Here is a 19,169-nt window from a genome sequence, read left to right as displayed (position 1 = left end):
CTTTACAAAATAAAGCTTGTCTGGCTACGTATGTCCTTTTCCCCTGTGGCAGTCAGCGCGTTAAGTTAGGAGTTCTTCGTATTCAGTCGTACAAAAAAAACAGGTCTTCTTGAATGATTATGTTCAGAAATATGTTCACTCATGATCCTAAAATACAATCCTATCGTCACAACTCCAAAGTTGTCCCAATTCAGAAAACCGCAATGCACACAAAGATCCTACAGACATCGTCAGTCCTCTCAGTTTCCGTTCGGTCAGTCTGAAATCCCCGAGAAGGACCTTATCGGAATAATTCGGACGCTCGGATATCCCCGGCTAGCTCTTGGGGGTGGGGTCGATGTCAACGAGCACTCTCCTCGACATCGGCAACAAATTGTCCACGTTTGGTTAACCCCAGAATCACTCCGAAAAGTAAGCTTAACGTTCGCACCGTCGCCGCGACGCGGGCGTCCTCGTTTGCGAGCGTCGTTTCATCGCGTCGGATAAGACCTTGGCCGAGGTCAGCGTACACGGTAACGAGGCAGACGGCCGGAAACTGAACGCTGGATGGAACGACGAGTCGACGAGGCGGGAGTAGGAGAAGGAGGAACGCGAACGAGTGGAACGATCGGGCGGATTATTCGCGCGGCGACGGAGAACACCACGGGAAAATCGTGCACGATGGAACAACGGGCTGGAAAAGGATGAGAAGTTCGATGTAATTTCGCGAAATGCTCGAAGAGAGAGAGAGGGAGTCGTATCGTTTCGAATCGACGAGCTGCTTTTTCCGGGGAACGCGAAAAACAGCCCAGGCAGAGCAGTTCCGTGGAGTGTGCGAGGCGTTCCTCTTAGAATCGGACGCGCAACCAGGACCTACCACCACACCGTGGCCGTTGTGTCGAGCCTGGCGCAGCAAGGTGTGGGAGAAAGAGGAACCACGGCCGAGTATACAAGACCTTTGGCATTACCAAGTCAAATACAGCGAACATTGCCCGCCGCCGGAAAAATGGCGACGAAGGAGTCAAAGAACCTGCGACGATTCTCCACGGTGCCACCACCAACGACCCACCCCACACACACACACACACACAACACTTCAGTTTTTCTTACGCGAGTTTTCGCGACGGGCGCCCTTCGATTTAACGAAACGACGTCGCGACTATTCCCTTCGCGCCATCTGACGCCGACGAGGAAGACGCGTAATCTCGATTGGAAATTTATTCGATCGGGCCCGATTTCAAGGTTTTTATGAATATACGAGATGTGTCCTAAACGTTACGAGCAAGAATTTAATGCAAGTTTAAACTTTTGTAGATTAATTTATTGAACTTGAGTTATGTCCGGGATTTGTTTCTTTTATCATCGGTTTTGTTAAGTCGAAAGTAAAATGACATTTATGTTAATCTTGACAAAATTGTTACTGCATTGCGTTTCGTTAATTAAGTGCTTAAAATTCGCCGAGGAACTTCTTATCCAACTCTTATCAAGTCTTTACTGTAGAATGATTTTTAAACGAATCTTTTCATTCAAAAAATATACAATTAAAGTTGATCACTTTCAAAGCAATGTTCAAGCAAGCACAAAAAAACATTTCTACCCTTCCCCACCTCACCTGACTTTTTTTCTGACCCCTTAAATCAAAACCCATCTGAAAAGACTTTCTCCACTGTTACGAAGAATGGCAGTTTCGCTAGAATCATTGAGTTCAGTATCAGTATATATTCTGAATAAAAGGACATTTTTGAAAATCATTCCCATTACTTTCTGGGTCACACCACGTACTCGCGAGTCTCTTGCACACGAAACCTCGGTATTTCTGCGACACACGCGTCTCTGTTCCACGAAGAAAGGGAAGACAGATTCGTCGAAAGAGGGGCAGGAGACCACAGACTCGAATGGAGTCGACAAAGAGAAGGAGAGATAGATCCTTGCATCAGAGATCGACGACGAGAGCCGTTGGCATTTCGCGGACCCATACTGCTCGAAAGTTTACCGCCGCGGCCTGTGCCCGTTTTCCATGCGAACCACGAGGATAGGCCGTCTTTCAATTTCCATCCAGTCGATGGTTTCCCTGGTATACTGGGTAGACCCGATTCACCGTGGAGTGTTTTGCAAGCGGATGAGTCAGCACACACGACGAAAAGCATCGACCAACCTGAGGAAGGGAGGGGGAGGGATCGATAAGTGAAAATTCATGGTACGATTCCTTCCCCTCCCATCGATACCGGATCGACCAGTTTTTGCCTCTAAACACTTCTAGCCCCAGGTATCGAAACGACTCCAAGAGGACTAGTGGAAGAGGACACCAAGAAATACAAAGTCCACAGCCACGTGTTTCATGGAAGGAACTCTGGTTCGAGGACGAGAGGACTACCCGTAGAATCGAAGTTACGCGGTCTGGATTCCCGAACGGACTCGAAATCGAAAGCACGCGAAGCCAAAGCAGCCGGCCCGGCCCGGCTTCCGTGACGCAATCGTTCGCCGCCGCCACGGTGTTCCTGACCTGCCTTCATTTTTTTTTTTTTATCCCCCACCGTACGGTGTGCGTGGAGCGCGCGTGGTGGCGCGTGTTACGGTAGCGTGGCCAAGAGCCAAGTACAGCAGTAACCGTCGATCCGCAGCATAGGCTTCTCATAAACGACGAACAACCAGGTAGAGGCAGGCTGCCAGCGATAAGTCCCGCAGGATAAAAATCCTGGGCACACGCGCCTGCTCGACCGTGTATCGGCGGTTGGGTAGATCGACGGATGGAGGTGGCGACGTTCGGTGGAGGGGGAGGTGGGGGAGACAGAGACCGCCGGCCATTTCTTGGCTTGCGACACCCTTCGACCACGGAGACCAGCGCGTTTTCCGCTCCTTGGCCTTAATTAACATCTGACACGAGTCCGCGGTATTATACATACCACCACCGGCCGATCCCCCGCCGGACTTTCAACGCTTTTTTTTTTTTCATTTTCCCCCGCCATTGCGCCTCTTAATGCCGTTTAATTGCTCCTCCAGCTGTGCGGATACGAGGTCGAAAACAACGCTGACTGATGCTTGGTTAACCTTGAAACGACGCCGTTTTGCCAGGTGCGCGGGGGGGGGGGAGAAAGATAGCATCGCCTCTCCCGCGACGAAGGGTCACGCCTAAGGAATTGCGGGTATATGTAGCTGCGGGCGATTACCAGTGAATACGTATTAACTCCTGCGGACAGGTCTGACGTTTCAGCTCGAACGTGGCGAAGTTCAACGTGCGTATGTCCGTTAACCTGGGTTTCTGAGTGTCGCTAGGTGCATCCTGATTGTGGATGTAACTGAAAGGTATGATAGTTGATGCAGGAAAAATGATGCAGATAACGAAGATTTTGGAATTCAGGGAAATGTGTCTGGAAATGATTGGTTTGCCAGATATTGAACTTCGTTCGGTAACAGTCAGTTAGGTGTAATCTAGAGACTGCGGATTTTTTGTATTTATTGCATATCTATACGATTGTTTGAAACTTAGGGTAAATGTCGCAATTACTGTCAGATAAAAATGTAACATATAAAGAATTATTTACGAAAAATTTTATTATTGAATTGGAACTACGATTGACATGAAACAAAGAAATACACGTACTTGTATGTGCCTGGTATTTAAAGATTAATATTGCAAAATGAAAGTGAAATTTGAGCGTCAAAAATGCGTCAAAGTGACAGCGAAGTCATACTAAAGAAACAGTCGTAATTTTAATATTCAACTTATATCTATTGTAGAAAATAAATTGTTCAAGTATATAGGAATTACAATTATGTACTAATAAAAACGTGAAACTTTTTCATTATATGAATATACAGAATAATATGAATATTCATTATGTTAATCCCATTATACGAGGGCAGTAGCGCAATTTTTAGTTCGCGTTATAGGTGGTCCTGCAGTACACCCCATTAAAAGTAACAAAGAACCTTCCATCAAGCCGGATAAATAATGCAGAAAACGGTTACGCGTGGCGCACCGAAAGAATCGAAAAACGATCCACTTATAACGTATTAATTCCTCCATCAACGCTGAAATTTCGCGAGAGAGCGTTACACGCGTGTAAAATATCCATGTAAAATCGTCGCCGATGGTTGATTGCTCGCGGCTGTCCGCTCGTGATACACGCGAGCTAATTACCGATAACGCGTGCGCGGGGGCAACGACAGGTTCGATTTACAATCCAGCAGCGAATAATTCTCGATAACGCGCGGTAAACGCGCATAAATGCATAATGAATTCTTAATATCTGCATCCGGGGGACGACCAAGTACCGCGACACCGATCTCGCCGTGAGAAGCGGAAAACACGGTGGAAGATGCGTCCGTGAACGGATCTGGTTGGAAACGAAGGAGAAGCTGCCCCCGAGCCGAACGAACGTACGGCGGAACAATGGCCTCGCGAGTCGAGCGAGCATTTTTACGCGCAGAAACGGCCGGTCGATTACTCGCCGCGATGTGCTCGGCTTGCGTGAAATTTCATTGTTCCGCGGATGCAACGGTGCAGCACCCGTAGTAACCTTGGCCCCGATATTATTTGCTAATCTCGAAGTTACGCGATACGCGTACACGACGTAGGGCGGAGGGGAGCCGCGGCGATCGCGCGCACGATAGCTTTGTTCCGTCGAATAACTTCATCGCGGGTCGGAACCAGGAAAGAGGGAAGCGCGGATTCTACAACTGGAACGAAGCTTCTGTGTCAGGGAACCGGGGCAACAGGCGCGTCGACGAACACTCGATAGCGAGGACAAAAGCGCGGGAAAAGGGAGAGCTGCTTTGATCGTGATGACCGGTGGCTTTTCTGTGGCTTCGTTCAGCTTGTGCGTCGTTTGACGTTTATCGAGCTTCATCTGTTCCTCAATTTCCCAACTTAGGCCTACTGTCCACTAAGGCGTCTCGTCATTGACGCTTGCAGGACGCTTCCATGTAGCGACCAATGTAAAACAATGGTCGGTTGTAATAACCTAACCCAGACCTACTTGACTTTTAATTCTCTCACATTTTATTTATCTATATTCACTGAAAGCACAATTTTCAGAATTGAAAATACCAGATTTTATCAGCAAAGAATCGCATAAGTACTTAAATGACAAAAAACAAGAATTGCGCGTGGGTCGATATTGACCAATCAGTGACTTCCAGAGGATTGCCGACAGGTCGGTACTCCGAGAATTAAGATGTAAAGGGTTAACGCGACTAGAATGCATCGAAAGAAAAAGCTTCCCACCGAAATCTCTCCGTTAATCGAATAATCGAACGTAACACAGTTCCCTTGTACGCGGCCAAACAATGCGTGTATATCGGTGATTGACCCAGTGCGGTCGAGCCGCAATTATCCACATTTCCGGGCAGCGCGGCCGTACTTCCGGCTTGGTCGAATTATTATCTCGGAAGTGGTCTGGCGCTGAGCCTGCGATTCGCGCATGTCGTCGCACGGACGGGCAACAATGATGCTGGGGCAACGACGACGGCGTGTGTCGAATCTCGTAATCGTCCTGCGGTGCACCGTGGTACACGCACACATAGAAACATCGAAATTTCAGATAGGACGTTGATGGCGCACCGGAGTCCACGCTGGTCGCGTTACTTGGAAGAGAGCAACCAACGGGGCCTCTGTGCCGCACGTGGTTTTCACGCCGGTTTTACGTCCCGTCGGCCAATTGCATTTCCGTTGACCATACACGCGTTACAACGGTACACAGCGCGGCTGACCACGGCAACAAACACAGAGAGGAGAAGGAGGAAGAGAAGGCGTCGAAAGGCAGAAGAAGAAGAAGAAGAAGAAGAGAAGAAGGGGGCACCTCTTCTCCTCTCCGAACGATTCTCTCCACCTTTGTCAAGCGGGACCAGAGGAGAGGGGAGAAATCCCAGGGTAGGCGATATAAACGAGGTCTGATGCAATTACTTTTACGAGAGACAGGGTCTATAGGTATATAGGTGGCTACCGTGGCATTAAAGCACCACTAAGGCAGACACACTCGGGCTTTAGTGCTTCTATGCGTACCTACCTCTACCGTAGACCAGCTACCGAGTCGTAATCGGACGGTCACGGGGAGATTTAGCTCAGGGCTAGGCGAAAGTATCGCTACGAGCGCGGTAGATCGCGCGGTAGCTCTTTTAATACTGTTCGAAGGGCTAATTCTCGCGGAGTAACGATTATTCATGTGATCTCGTATCTACGGCGTGATCCACGAAGACGACAGGAAAATGGAACGATATATAAATGACTGGAACCTTGACGGGACTTTGTGAATCAGGTTAGGTGACTTTTGATTCCCCTCGAGTTTAGAGATCATAGGTTTGCAGCACGGAAGGAAACATGGAGAAAAATTGCTGTTTCAACTTCAATTCTGCAATTTTTTGGGTAAACCATGTGTAATTACATGGTGTCGTATAGGCTAGCCGCACCTTATGCATTATACACATCTGTTTATTTTTCGAGTTATCACAATAATCTTCCGAAGTTCTAATTAGCCAACGAATTGTCATACCATTAAAGGGTTCAAGCCTGTTCCGCCATCAAACCTGTCTCAAAGCTCGTACTTCGACCCGGATGATCACATTTTCTCATCAAAGACAAGCCCCCGTGTTGTTTCATCCTGCTGCTCGTACCCGTGCCGGTATAATCCAACTATGCCCGAAGCGAGCATGCCATTGATTTCACGAATGTACACGTAAGCGACGAATCAGACGTCACGTCGAGTGGCTCGAAAAGCATGTCGCATGCAAAGCAAATCTTCCTTCCGATTCGACAATGGTCGCCGGGGGCCCGTACGCCGGCTGCACTCGAGATATGCTTCGCCCCGTTGCATTGTCTACCTGCGGTTTACAATAATGACGACGCGGCATACAGAGAGCTTCATTTCGCGATGCCTTTGACCGACCACCGACTGCGACGAGTTCACTTCGAGCTCTCGTCGTCGCGTAATAAACAACATTTTTAATGTAACCATCGTTCTCGTATCGATTCCAAACGACCGATTCCGACGGTTCTAATCCCTCAAACGCGATACCGTTGCGATACAATGATTAAGCGACTTCGATCTATCCGTACACGCAGAATCTTTTACAATACAGTTTGGTCACGTACAAACTTTCTTCCACCATGACCACTGGCCTATACTGTCACGCGGTACAAAAGTCTGAGCGTTATGTACGATACACTAACGGTCAATGGTAATACACTTTATATCTCATTGTAAGTCGTTTCCTTCAGCGAACCGCACGGTAAAGTATAATCTACAATCTACCAGTGGCTGATAGATACGCGCGAGCGGAACCACAGATATCAATCACCTTATAACAGTAATACACGTAGAGACTTCAATCTGGTAGCAGTAAAGGCAAAGTTATGGTGACGCGAGGGATCACAATGGATACGGAATGGCAGTCGAGACCCGTTTTACGCGGTAAAGGAAAATTCTCGGACGGGGGACGGAAGAACAATGGTGAGGGACAGAGCGACGGAGGAGGATACGGTGGGTCTCGGTTGTTATAGTAATTGACGAGCTGGCGGGCAACGAAGCGTGAGAGACTTTTTTTTCGCGAAAATAATGAAACACTTTCACCGGGTAGTTCGATGGGATTTCACTGCAGTAAAAAGATATTGCATCTAGGCGAAATCGGCTGGCATTTTCGACTCGAAGCGTTCACGCACCTCGAGAAACGTTCCTCGAACAGAAAACTGTTTCACTGGCTCACTGATTCTACTGTGGGCGTATTGACACTTTACAAAGAAGATCTTTATCTTCCTCTGTAATGCTCGATGTTTCGAGACCCGATGATAATATACCAGCTAAGTGTTGAGCAAACGAATTCACGGGAATGCCAGACGCTTTAATGAGTTTAAACAGACTTATCGGTTCTCTGAATTTCCCAGATGTGTTAAATCGAAGCCTCTTCGACACACGCCGTTGCGGTATATGTGACTGGGAGAGCCCTTATCTGACTAGTGAGAAGAATGAAGTAATATTCTGTTGAAAGAGAACGATGTAGTGATTGAGTATCAGTCCCTCGAATGGTACCTGATACAGCAGTATTAGTAAATCTTAGGTTCCATTGTGTTCGAAAAGTTCATAGCGTTTTTAAGGTCAGTATTACAATATACATATTCTTCCATTTATACCATATTCTTATTTACTACTTTTTCTTTACAATTACACTTAATTTTTCAATCAATTTTATTGTACGAGTGATACTTCGATTGTTTTGTTCGATTATTTACAGCATATTCTAGCGATCTAAAGGAATAATCATCGGACAGAGCAAGGTCTCGCTAAATGAATAGATGCTGTAAAATTTTCCAGTCGAAATACTGTAACTATTCCATGTCAATTTCAATTTCCCTAAAAATCGACGTGCAACTTTCATTCCCCAGGTCCGAATCGTCCAAGGTAAACACAAAGAAACCTTCTAAAAACGAAAAGAAAACGATTCGATTTTCGGATTCACACTCCATCCATCAAACCAGTGACACGCGTCCTCCGATAAAAGCGAAACACAGTCGAAGCACCGCGCACCTTACCCCGTGTCTTTTCTCTCTTTCATTCGACCGGTGACGATATTCGATATCGGTCGGTCGATCGAAAGTCGAGACTTTCTCACGGGACAGGAGACACGCGGTCCAAGGAACGGCCTGTTATCAGACGGCGAGGCGATAACGAAACCGCTGGCTCGGCCGCTCGCGCGTTATCCAGTATCGTCGTGAGTAGGAAAAAGAGAGAAAGGACAACGACGGCAGAGAGGGCGGGTGGCGCATTTACGTGGCAGCATCGATAAGTACGAGCGGCGTAAACTGATTTATGGCCGTTCGAACTTCGCCTAAGTAGGTCGTACAACGTTAATGCACTCGGCTCCGGTGCATCGTGGCGCGTCCGCAAGGAACCGTCTGCGCTTCTTCCGCGGAACATGTACACATTTGTCGGAGGTGGGTTAGGTTCGAAGGGGGGTTTAAATCGCGTCTATGGTGCCCTCCACCTCCCCTCCCTGGCGTGGTTCCGAGCGACGCAACGCGAACCCGAAATACGAGGTTGTTGGCCGCTGTTAACAATGATATCTCGAGATCCGGGCAAACACCATTATTTCAAGCTGTATCTACGGGTTCGAGATAGAGACCGTCCCGGCGCAACTCCCGGTAACTTGCCTTTAACGAATTTTTCCGGAATTCGTTCCCGACTCCCCCCTTCCCGACTATCGGGACTATTTACTGCATCGTAGATTCCCGGAGGAGCGGTCCACGGGGAATTTTTCGGGAACGGACGTATCTTCGCCGCGATGGAAATATGAAACTGCAGTTTGATCGTTGTCTCCGGAGGAATAGGTTAAAAACTGGAGCCCAGCTACGGTTGGACATAAACAACCGCGATTCTCATCTTGCTGGCGAAGTGGTCGGGTCTTCTGAATTGCGCTGGAAAGTTTAATTGGATCGACGTGATCGAAGGAGGACATTCGTACTGTGGGTGTATTGATTGGTTTGGTAACCCGATAGGATACGCAATGGTATTGCACCCCGGTTGCAATACTGTCATAAGTCGAAAATGTTTGTTTTTACTGGAGAGATTGTCGAAGTTTTGACACAAAGTTGGATTCCAGGTGAAGGAATATTAACAATACTTTCTTTAAACTTAACAAGAAGTGTTATTTCGAACGCCATATACATGGATGACGCATGGATGTCTTCGAAACGACACAGGGACAGGGAAATTAAACAGTGGCGCGATAATAAACCCGGTAATTGGTGGCAAGTTGGGAACATTTTCTGATTGACTGAGCGTGCAGTTTGTAGACCGTTTCCGGCTTCACGAGCCGGATAATAAATTTGCGGCCGCTTTGTCCCGCGACCAGACGGCCCTGGCATCAGCTGTTCGACGTTAAGACGTAACCCTTTCAACCCTTGCGTAACGAACCGACGGGACAGCCCTTAATTAATTAAGTCCTCCTCAAAGACTCAGGTGTTCGACGAAATCTGGCGGTTTCTCGAACGGCTCTACCCGAAGGTACGATAATGGCAACATTATCATACACACGACCTATTTAGCCCCTGGCCACCGTAACGGGTTTCCTAAATTCGAACCCGAGCCAGTCTCAGGTGTTCATGGCTGCTGACGAGCCCGACTTAAGAAACGGTAGCATCGATGATATAATTCTCCGTTAAGTAAGAAAAATTGGAGCAAATAAAGTAGGAGTAAAAATTTTCATTGTAATTCATAAATACGAGGTCATTACTTCTTAATTATGATGAAATTTTCATTTTATAAATTCAATGTCTGCACAGTATTCTTGGTACATCAATTGTGTCTCTTTAATAGAGAATTTTAGTCGTGGGGTCGCGAAAGGGTAAGGACGGAAAGTACACGATATCCGTTTCTGGGTCAAGTTCCCCCTGCAAGCCTCCTCGTGGAAGGACTCTTACCTGTCTCCCCCAGTCGCAGCACTCTGCGTTGTACCACATTCTGATTAGGTAAATTTACCTCGCTAGTTTAGTACATATGTACTACATTCTAGGGGACTTCTTTTTTATTTTATGTAACTTATGTAAGAGTAACAAGTATTTTATTCATCGTAACAATTATATTGTAGAACATTTGTTCGAGATTATTGTGCTTGCAATATGAACGAATATTAAAATCAGTACGATCATCGGTACAACGATATTGCATAGAAAATCAAGTGCAAATCGTGACAAATTAACAATAGCTTAATTGATCAGCCAGTAAATAATAAATTAGTTCCTATGAAAATTTCACCATCCTGTAATATTATCATTCAGAGGTAAAACGGTCTTCCATGTGAACTAAGGAAAGGTTTGTTAAATTCTGTAAAAGCGAATTGAAGTTTCTCTGATTTACGGGTCTTATAAAAGTAATTGGAAAAGCCACTATGTATATTAAATTAGATGTTATTATCTAAATGATGCACACACTAGCGGCGACTATAATTCACGCGATTATCGCCCACGAAAATGATCGTGCGCACTTGTGACCGACACGCGTCGATGCCGCGTCGTAATCGCTTGTGAGCGACGGAATTATGCATAATTAAGACACGGAGGAGACATCTCACGATCTATCCGACGCCTGGATTTAGGCCAATTAGACGATGTCCATGAACAATCGATCCCCTGGGAATGGTTGCTTGAAAAACCCCACAGATCGATCGATCGATACATTCAGTCGTATTAATGATGATAGTGCACTCAAAAGATTGAGTACTGTCTGATCTTTAAAAGTGCAGTCTATTTGCACAAAACTGTTTTTCTATATATTTCTCCCACATTTACAGTTTCTATTTTAAGCTGTCATTGAATTATCTGTTCTTGACATATAGTATACTTCCAATAAAATAGGCATACTGATGCTACATTTGAAGCATTCTTTGTATGTACAAATAAATCAAACCTATCTTATATATACATATATGTCCTCACGTTATTAGATTAATCGCGTATTGACCGATTTCCAACCGACAATGGAATATTCAGTCAAATTTCGATGTGTCATATATGACAATGAAAATGACTAACGCATTATGATTTTTCTGTGATTCAAATCCATCTTCAATTATAGCACATTGACGCATACGACCGAAGAGGCCATTGCTCAAAACAATCAGAAATAAAAAAATCCTTAAACAAATTCCATTCCTTAAACAAACAGATTCCAAAAGTAAAACGAAGCTGTGCGCGTAACAAACAAAGCCACAGTACCTTAAAGACCAAACAATGGATACAATTTTTGAACCCCACTGTCCACATCGAACAATGAAACACGTCGCTAAACGCGTCACACGTGCCCCTCGTATATACATATACATACACAACAACCTGAATCATACACATCCATAAATCCCGGGCAAATCGAACGCAACAGTTTTATCATGAATCAAATATTAGTACCCAAGACCTCGTATCAAAAGTTACGCAAGCCATTACTACCGTGCAGCGAGCCGAATGGTCGCGAGGGGTAATACAACCGGTGATACACGCACGGGCCCGTATCATTTATTGGCCCCGGTGACACGCGAGGTACCCGGTAAGACACACGGAAGTCGAGATCGGGACAGTTAACGTTCCACTAAAAACCTCTGTAACCTTTTCTCCTCCACCCATTGTCCCTCTCTCTCTCTCTCTCTAGAACGATACCAAGAACTCATAACTCTGCTGGTAAGCCTCGGGTTTCGTCGATGCACGGCGAACTGGGTCAAGCAACGACGAACAGGCATTAGCATTGGCCTTAAGAGCCTTCTCCCCTGGTATACCTGTCCTGTCGAGGAGAGCAGGCATCGGGGCTCGATATCGGGCTTGTCTAGCCTCCACGAATCGATTTTCCCGCCTGCGATCGTAATCTCTCGAACCACGCGTAATACACGCTCGCGATGACCCGCGTGCATCAGGCACCTGGCCTCGATATTTACAGGCGTTCCGATGACGTGTGTGTGTCAGCGAAGTTTGCATCGTCGCCACTCGCGAGTTTTCCCACAGGCCAAGGAGGGGGGAAGGGGCGACGTGACTGAAAGTATCATCGAGCGTCCTCCGCTGTACAACGCTCGTCGTTGCGGATGATGCAGAGGCGGGCTCGGTTGTACAGCAACGTTGTCCGCGGCGGCTTATCACGTTGTAAGACACGTAACACGACAAGAGAGATAATGCCTCTCGATCGGTGCTCTGTCTGGTAGGCTCTCTCCTTTCCCCTCCACCCTTCGCGCCGCGGAGGCTCGTGTACCGAATTACGTGGCTCAGCCACGTGAATAGAATTGTACCGTTACGCGTTTCAGCCCAGCCCGTGGCCAAGGACATGGCCGAACTTTCGAATTCCGCCCGCGATCCTTCCGTGGGGTAGGGAGCGTGAACACGCGCCGACGGAGCAGCGAGAGAGGCGGGGGATTCGTGCGATTCCCGGAAATTGGGATTTGTTCGGGGAAACTGTAACTTTTCTTTTTTTATCGCATGGAACTTCCGTGGAATTTAATTTTGAACCGCAGGGGTCGGGCGTGCAGCGTCTGGATTGTCTATCGAAAGATCGTTGCAAGCTGGATTCATGGTTATAACTAGACTACGGATGTTATGCATCCATAGCCTATAGGTCTCGATGAAATACAATTAAGGACAAAATTTTCGTTAAGTGCAACGAGTTTTCTGTTTTCTTTTCAGCCCAATAAGATAGTTAAAGGAAGAAAGAAATTCCTACTATTGTTTTTGTATTTATGAACAACTTTCTAAAATGTGTTTTTGTGTAAAAATCAGCAGTCTAGTCATAAAGTTTTCGATTACACGGTGTTTCGCTTATTCTGATCGTTGAAATGGATCGTCTGGGTGTGTTGGAAGTTTTTTCGCGGCAATGATTGTTGTATTCTTTGATGTAAAAGGTAGAGGAATTATAAGAGGAATTATATTATCGCGATGATGGTTATCGTTACGACGCATCTACTGGGCGATTAGCAGATCGATTGAAGATACATGGTAAGATCGGGACGCCTTTCCTTTGTCCAAGGAACGTGATTCTGACCGTGGAGCGAATAAAATATACCTGATGTAGTAGAATGTGTACATACAAGGTAGATCGTTAACAGTTACCACCTTGCATATACCTCGAAATCACAGGAATATGAAAAAATTTTTGACATAGAAGTTGTTCAATGTAAAAGACTTCTGCAGAATTATTCTGCGGAACTATTATTCAGAAACTTTATTTTTTACTACTACAGTTTCTCACATACTCTATGTGCTAATGTTTACTGCTGTAACTTTTCCACAGTGTCATAAAAATATGGGACACTTTCACAGGATTTATCCTACGTGGCAAACTCAGACGAAACTTTCGATTCGAGGCTTTGTTTCCGAGTTATTAATTGTTGAAAAAACGGGCGGAATACGTCTGACCTGTCGGGTTATTCTACTTGACAGGTGCGTGTTTCAACTGCACAAGTTAATTTCGTTCATTTCATTTTATTTTATTCATTAGTTTCACTGGGTCATCGATTGAGCCTATGTCAACTACAAATCTATTCTTCCAGTAGTATGACCCATCCTCCCAAACGCATTTCACGGGTATTTCGCCTATATTTTCAACACTTAATAACGCGGAAACGAAGCCTCGAATACAATTTCATCATTCTTGATTTTTAAATGTACACCTTTTCACTCTGTTCTGATCATCCGGGATGATTCATCGAAAAATATGCGTTTCGTCCGTGTTTCATCCAAAGTGATCGCACAAAGTGATCAGTGAACAGAATACAGCTAATTGCTACTTCCAATTAATTGAATGAATGACTACCATACTCTGTTTCAAGATCTACTGGTTTAACTTGGTAAATGTAGATAATATTTCACAATAAACCGTGAACTCAACCACTGAACTTGTATAAATACTATGGCTTTCGTCTTTCGGATTCACTGTAGATGAATCACCCTCGATGATCATCCAAAGTGAAACGGTGTGAATTCGGTTTTACTTTGGCATGTGGAATCCTCTCTGTGAAAGTGTCTCACATCTTTATCGATTATTGAAACCCAAAGTCCCAGTATCATCCAGGAGTTGACCGTGACCTATGCTAGCAACCGTTGGCAACGTCATTACTCTCCCGCCTTATCCTCGCCACTTGTGTCCTTCTCGGTAAATTCACCTCATCGCGTCGAACTCGCGACCGCCAGTTAATACGGGGGGTCCATTTGTCCGCGGCTAGCGCTAAAAGCGACTCGCTTTTACGAGCGATTTATCTTCACAGCGGATGGACTTCTGTTCATCATCATTCCCGTCGTATTTGCGTACGATCCTTTTTGAACGTGAGCGGATTTATCGACGGAACGGATCGGCTTCACGGACTCCATGGTTGGATCCTTAGTTTCGATTCGAGGTCAGAGACTTCATTTCCGGGATTGACGGCAATTTCCCAAATAGCAGTTTGAAAATCAACCGTGCATCACAAAGGGATTTATCGGGTTGAGCCTGGGTGGCGGAGATCGCTTCATCGCCCTCGGGGCGTTAACATCGCAGCTATCTCTCCGATGCGTATAACATAATAACTGTGTCATCCCTCTTCCCCACCCTCTACCTCTCTCTCTTGCTTTCCCTGTATTCCGATTTCTTCTCTCCTCGTCCAGTCCCCCCATGGGCCGACTCGCCTACTGCAAGTCCTCCGCCGCGATTCTCATTCTCTTCGCCTATCCCTCCGTGTGTCTGTCTGTTACATTGCCACCGAGTTGATTGGATCCACTTAACGGGGTATACGGCATGCGACATTACTGCTCTATGGTGTATGGCGAAGCGTGTTCGTTGCGTTGCGCCACCATAACCTGACGTTAGCGACGGAGCGAAACGGCTCTCGAGGCCCGGCATTGTTTGCATCTTGTTAGGGGTATATTGGCTATTAGGACCGGTACCACGATAATTTTCCGTAACGTCTTCGCGAGCCTGGTTACGCCTGATACAGGGATCGATGCTTGGAATTTCGAAGGAGCCTCTACCAGCAACCGTACGGAGTTTATCGTTACCGTTCAGAGGTACAATGCCTCGTAACGATATACGTGTTGTTATGATCTGAGAAACAGGAACTACGAAAATGGGTCTTGGATAACGATGCGAATCATCGGGAGACATTGCTTATAATATTATAATATTATAACTCACATAATATATGTGCCCTTTTTCTATATACACAAAATATCTTTGTGTCCTGATATTTTAGTGGTTGTGTGTCAGGCATGGTTGAAAAGAATAGAATTGATATAGTCGATCCAGTAAGTGGTACATGTTGGATTAAGAGAATAGGAATGGTCTTGTTCTTTTGTGAATCGGTCGTAGACATCGCTCCCATCGTCAGCCAGGAGAAACACGGTGTGCTTCGTCGTGGCTAAGTGGACTACGCTAAGTAACAAGGACCGGCCTAATGACTCGAAAGGCCCAGATTATTTTATTATCACGTCGCCAGTGATTTCGGCGACGGGATCGTAAAACGGTCCCCGCCCCGCCGCCCCTCTATTGGCAGCAGTTGCTCGAGTATGAGACGATAGATAAAGCTACCTATAAAACCGACCTACGGGTAATTGAGCGAACAAGATAAACAAGATTTACTTAAAATAGGACCCCCTGCGAATTTAATTAAAACTTGCAGTTCGTTCTACAGATTGAAACGATAGGTGGCTTTCATTATCGCTTCATTTTAAAGACACGTAAAATCTATTATACGGTCGTTAAACGTTATTTGGGTATTTTATTCCTTCGTATATACGCTGTTGTATTACATTTAAATCTAACTCTTATAAATACATAAATAAACATTTAATTATCCATAGTCTATCTTCTATAAAATCTTCTGCAACAATGCCGATTGATAATTCTTCTTTACAAGAAAACGAAATCAACTTTGTTTAGTGATTCTCTCCAATCAATGAAATTATTTTTATACCGTCTCTACTTCAGTTTAATTTTTTCCTAATACGTTTAAAGCATCGCACAGTCTTCTTCCGAGACCTCCACTGACAGCAGAAGTTGTATAATATCTCAACTGAATTCATAGGTGGATTGGAATATACGCGAAGATCGTACAGTCGAAACGCAACTGTTGGAGTTCAATGACACTCCGTTTCCAAATAAGTCGTTCCTTTGTGCACGTATGATTCGTGCAATCTGGGTCCACGGAAGTTGTCTAAATAGAAGATTAAGAAGGAGACTTTTCCACGTGAAGTGGGTGTACAGTTTCGGAGGTTTCACGGGGACCCCTCGAGCGAACTCTGAACTCGGCCGCGAGGCAACCGCGAGCAAACTAATAGCTTTTAAGGACTCGGAATTATCTTAAGCGCACTTAACCCATTTCGAGAATGGACGTTTCGTCCACGAGTGCGTTGCTACCGGGCACGAACGCACCCGTGCCCCCGCCATTGTTTCTGCTACTCGACCGGTGAACGAACCGCAACCCACTAATCCTAATGGCAGCCGCCAGTTCTCTCTTTGAAAAGATAAAAATAGTCCCCCGTCACGGGATGCCATTCAACTCCCGCGATCCAAACGTTATGATTTGTGTTTCAAGAATTCCAGAATAACACTGCGTTAAACGCGCGCCACTCACACTCGGCCATCCGTGAAATGTAGCGTTCGCGTCAGCCGCGCCGAATGGTTCCTGGCAAACAGAATGTTTTATTCTGTGAGGTACAGCTTTGCACTGTTCAATAATCTATTGCGTTACTATTAGCTTCAATTAGATTGAGCGTGAATTAAAATCGAAATGGGTAATATATTTCCTTATAGTTAGATTATAATATACACTACTAAATTTGTGTCTTCGATTCTCAAGATTATAATAGTTTACTCGAAACAATTCCCCTCATTTTCTATAACTTTTCAGTTTTCTATAACTTCTATGACGCTAGTGTTCTGGTAACAATTAAACGTCCCATTCAAGAAGTTGTATTCTACAAATGCATACAATCCTCAGTCTAATAACTTAAAATTCTACCTTAGATGAAATAAGTCTTTCTACGAACTTTTACTATAATCGAATCACTTTATCCAATCTGCAGCCGTGTCTGAACCGAAACCTTCCAGTATAACTACGTTAAAAATTGAAACGGAAGTTTTAAAATTTCCGGAAAGTGGAAAACTTCGCGGAGAAACGAATTGTCATTTTACAGAGAATAGATGGTTGCCCCTGGATGTAATAATTGCCGGTTAGGCGAGAACGTCGAAGAAGGCTTTTAATCAGGATTGAATCGCCTTGGACTGCCGGCTGCCTTCTCGAGGGGTAATCAGGGTTAGAGTCGGGATTATAGGCTGATTGAATTAACCCCGTGTTCGCTGCCCTCGTAAACTCTTACTAAAGTCAAGCCCCGGCTCCTCCCGTCTCGTGTATTCGCATTACGACCGAAAGTCTGTACCCAAGTAACGGCTCGTTACGGTCCTTTCGGAAGTACACTATCGAATTTCCGGTTTCTTCCATTATTCCGCGCGCAGTTTATGTTACGTCTCGAAAGACGACTGTACCGTGCTCGCCACGCAATTCCTACGCTTTTACCGGAAAGTACTACACATTGTGCACGGCTAGAAAGATATAGAGGGTTGTTCACCCAAAGTACGAAATATTTATACTAAACACATGACGATAACGTGGGATTTCTTAATTTTCACTTGACACGAATAGAAATTGCCCGTTATGTATTTAAGATGCAAATTCGAAAATTAACATTTTACTTTGAGAATGCGATAAGACTCATTTACGCGTCACACGGAAAATAACACGGACCGTCAAAAAGTTCATTCATTAAAAATTTTAATGAGTATTTATAAACAAAAACTTTAAAATAATTATTTTCATGTTTTTTGCAGTTTTCTACTGGTATTGTATCCTAAATTGTGCTACTGTTCGAACGACGATTCATTTTCTACAAAGCTAGTATTAAGAAATCGCGACTTTTTAAATAGAACGATGCATTGTTACAATTTCTACAAACTTGTTATTTCATTACATAGTGTTGGGGCATGTGTATTCGGTGGTGTCGGAAATGACGCCACACGGTACGATGGCGACGACGCGTCGCGAGCGCTGTAACCGCACGTGCATAGACGACTGATAACCTGTTTCATTATTCAACCTTTCTTTAGTTGTAACCTTAGTATTTAGTAAGTAATTTCGAAGATCAGGATTGGAGATAAAAATTGCCTTTTGCTTTTGAATGTTTTATAAGGCAAATAGTAAAAAGTTTACGAAAACCTGATCAAAATTTTATAATTTATTCCATTTCTGAGAGTTCCATATACTATAAATGTATAAAATCCGCTGTTCATATGTACGAGTACTGTGCATTCACGTATGCTATAAGTTCATAAAATTCACAGTCTGGTCATCTGTTATCTGAATACAATTCTTAGGTTATTCAGAGGTGCACTGTTTCAGTCTGCGAAACCGAACACAATAATGATCCTCAAGAAACGGTACAATCGTTACCTCACGGTTTCACGTGTAGTTGTGTAAACTATCTAAATGCTAATCTTGAGCCAAGACAATACCAATGTGATGAAACGAATGTAGAAGAGTTGAGCGATGATTATCCGTGCCACTTTGACCTTCACACCTACTGCTCATTGTTTCACTTCCCTCTTAAAGAGTACTACCGCCGAACAATATGGACAATATTTCTTTCATCCCCGACAAACGACCAGAAAACACGTCTGTCTCTAACTTACAGCCACTCGTAACTT

Source organism: Dufourea novaeangliae, unplaced genomic scaffold (genome assembly GCF_001272555.1).
Source record: "Dufourea novaeangliae isolate 0120121106 unplaced genomic scaffold, ASM127255v1 scaffold56, whole genome shotgun sequence".
NCBI lineage: Eukaryota > Metazoa > Arthropoda > Insecta > Hymenoptera > Halictidae > Dufourea > Dufourea novaeangliae.
This window is presented reverse-complemented; position numbering follows the sequence as displayed.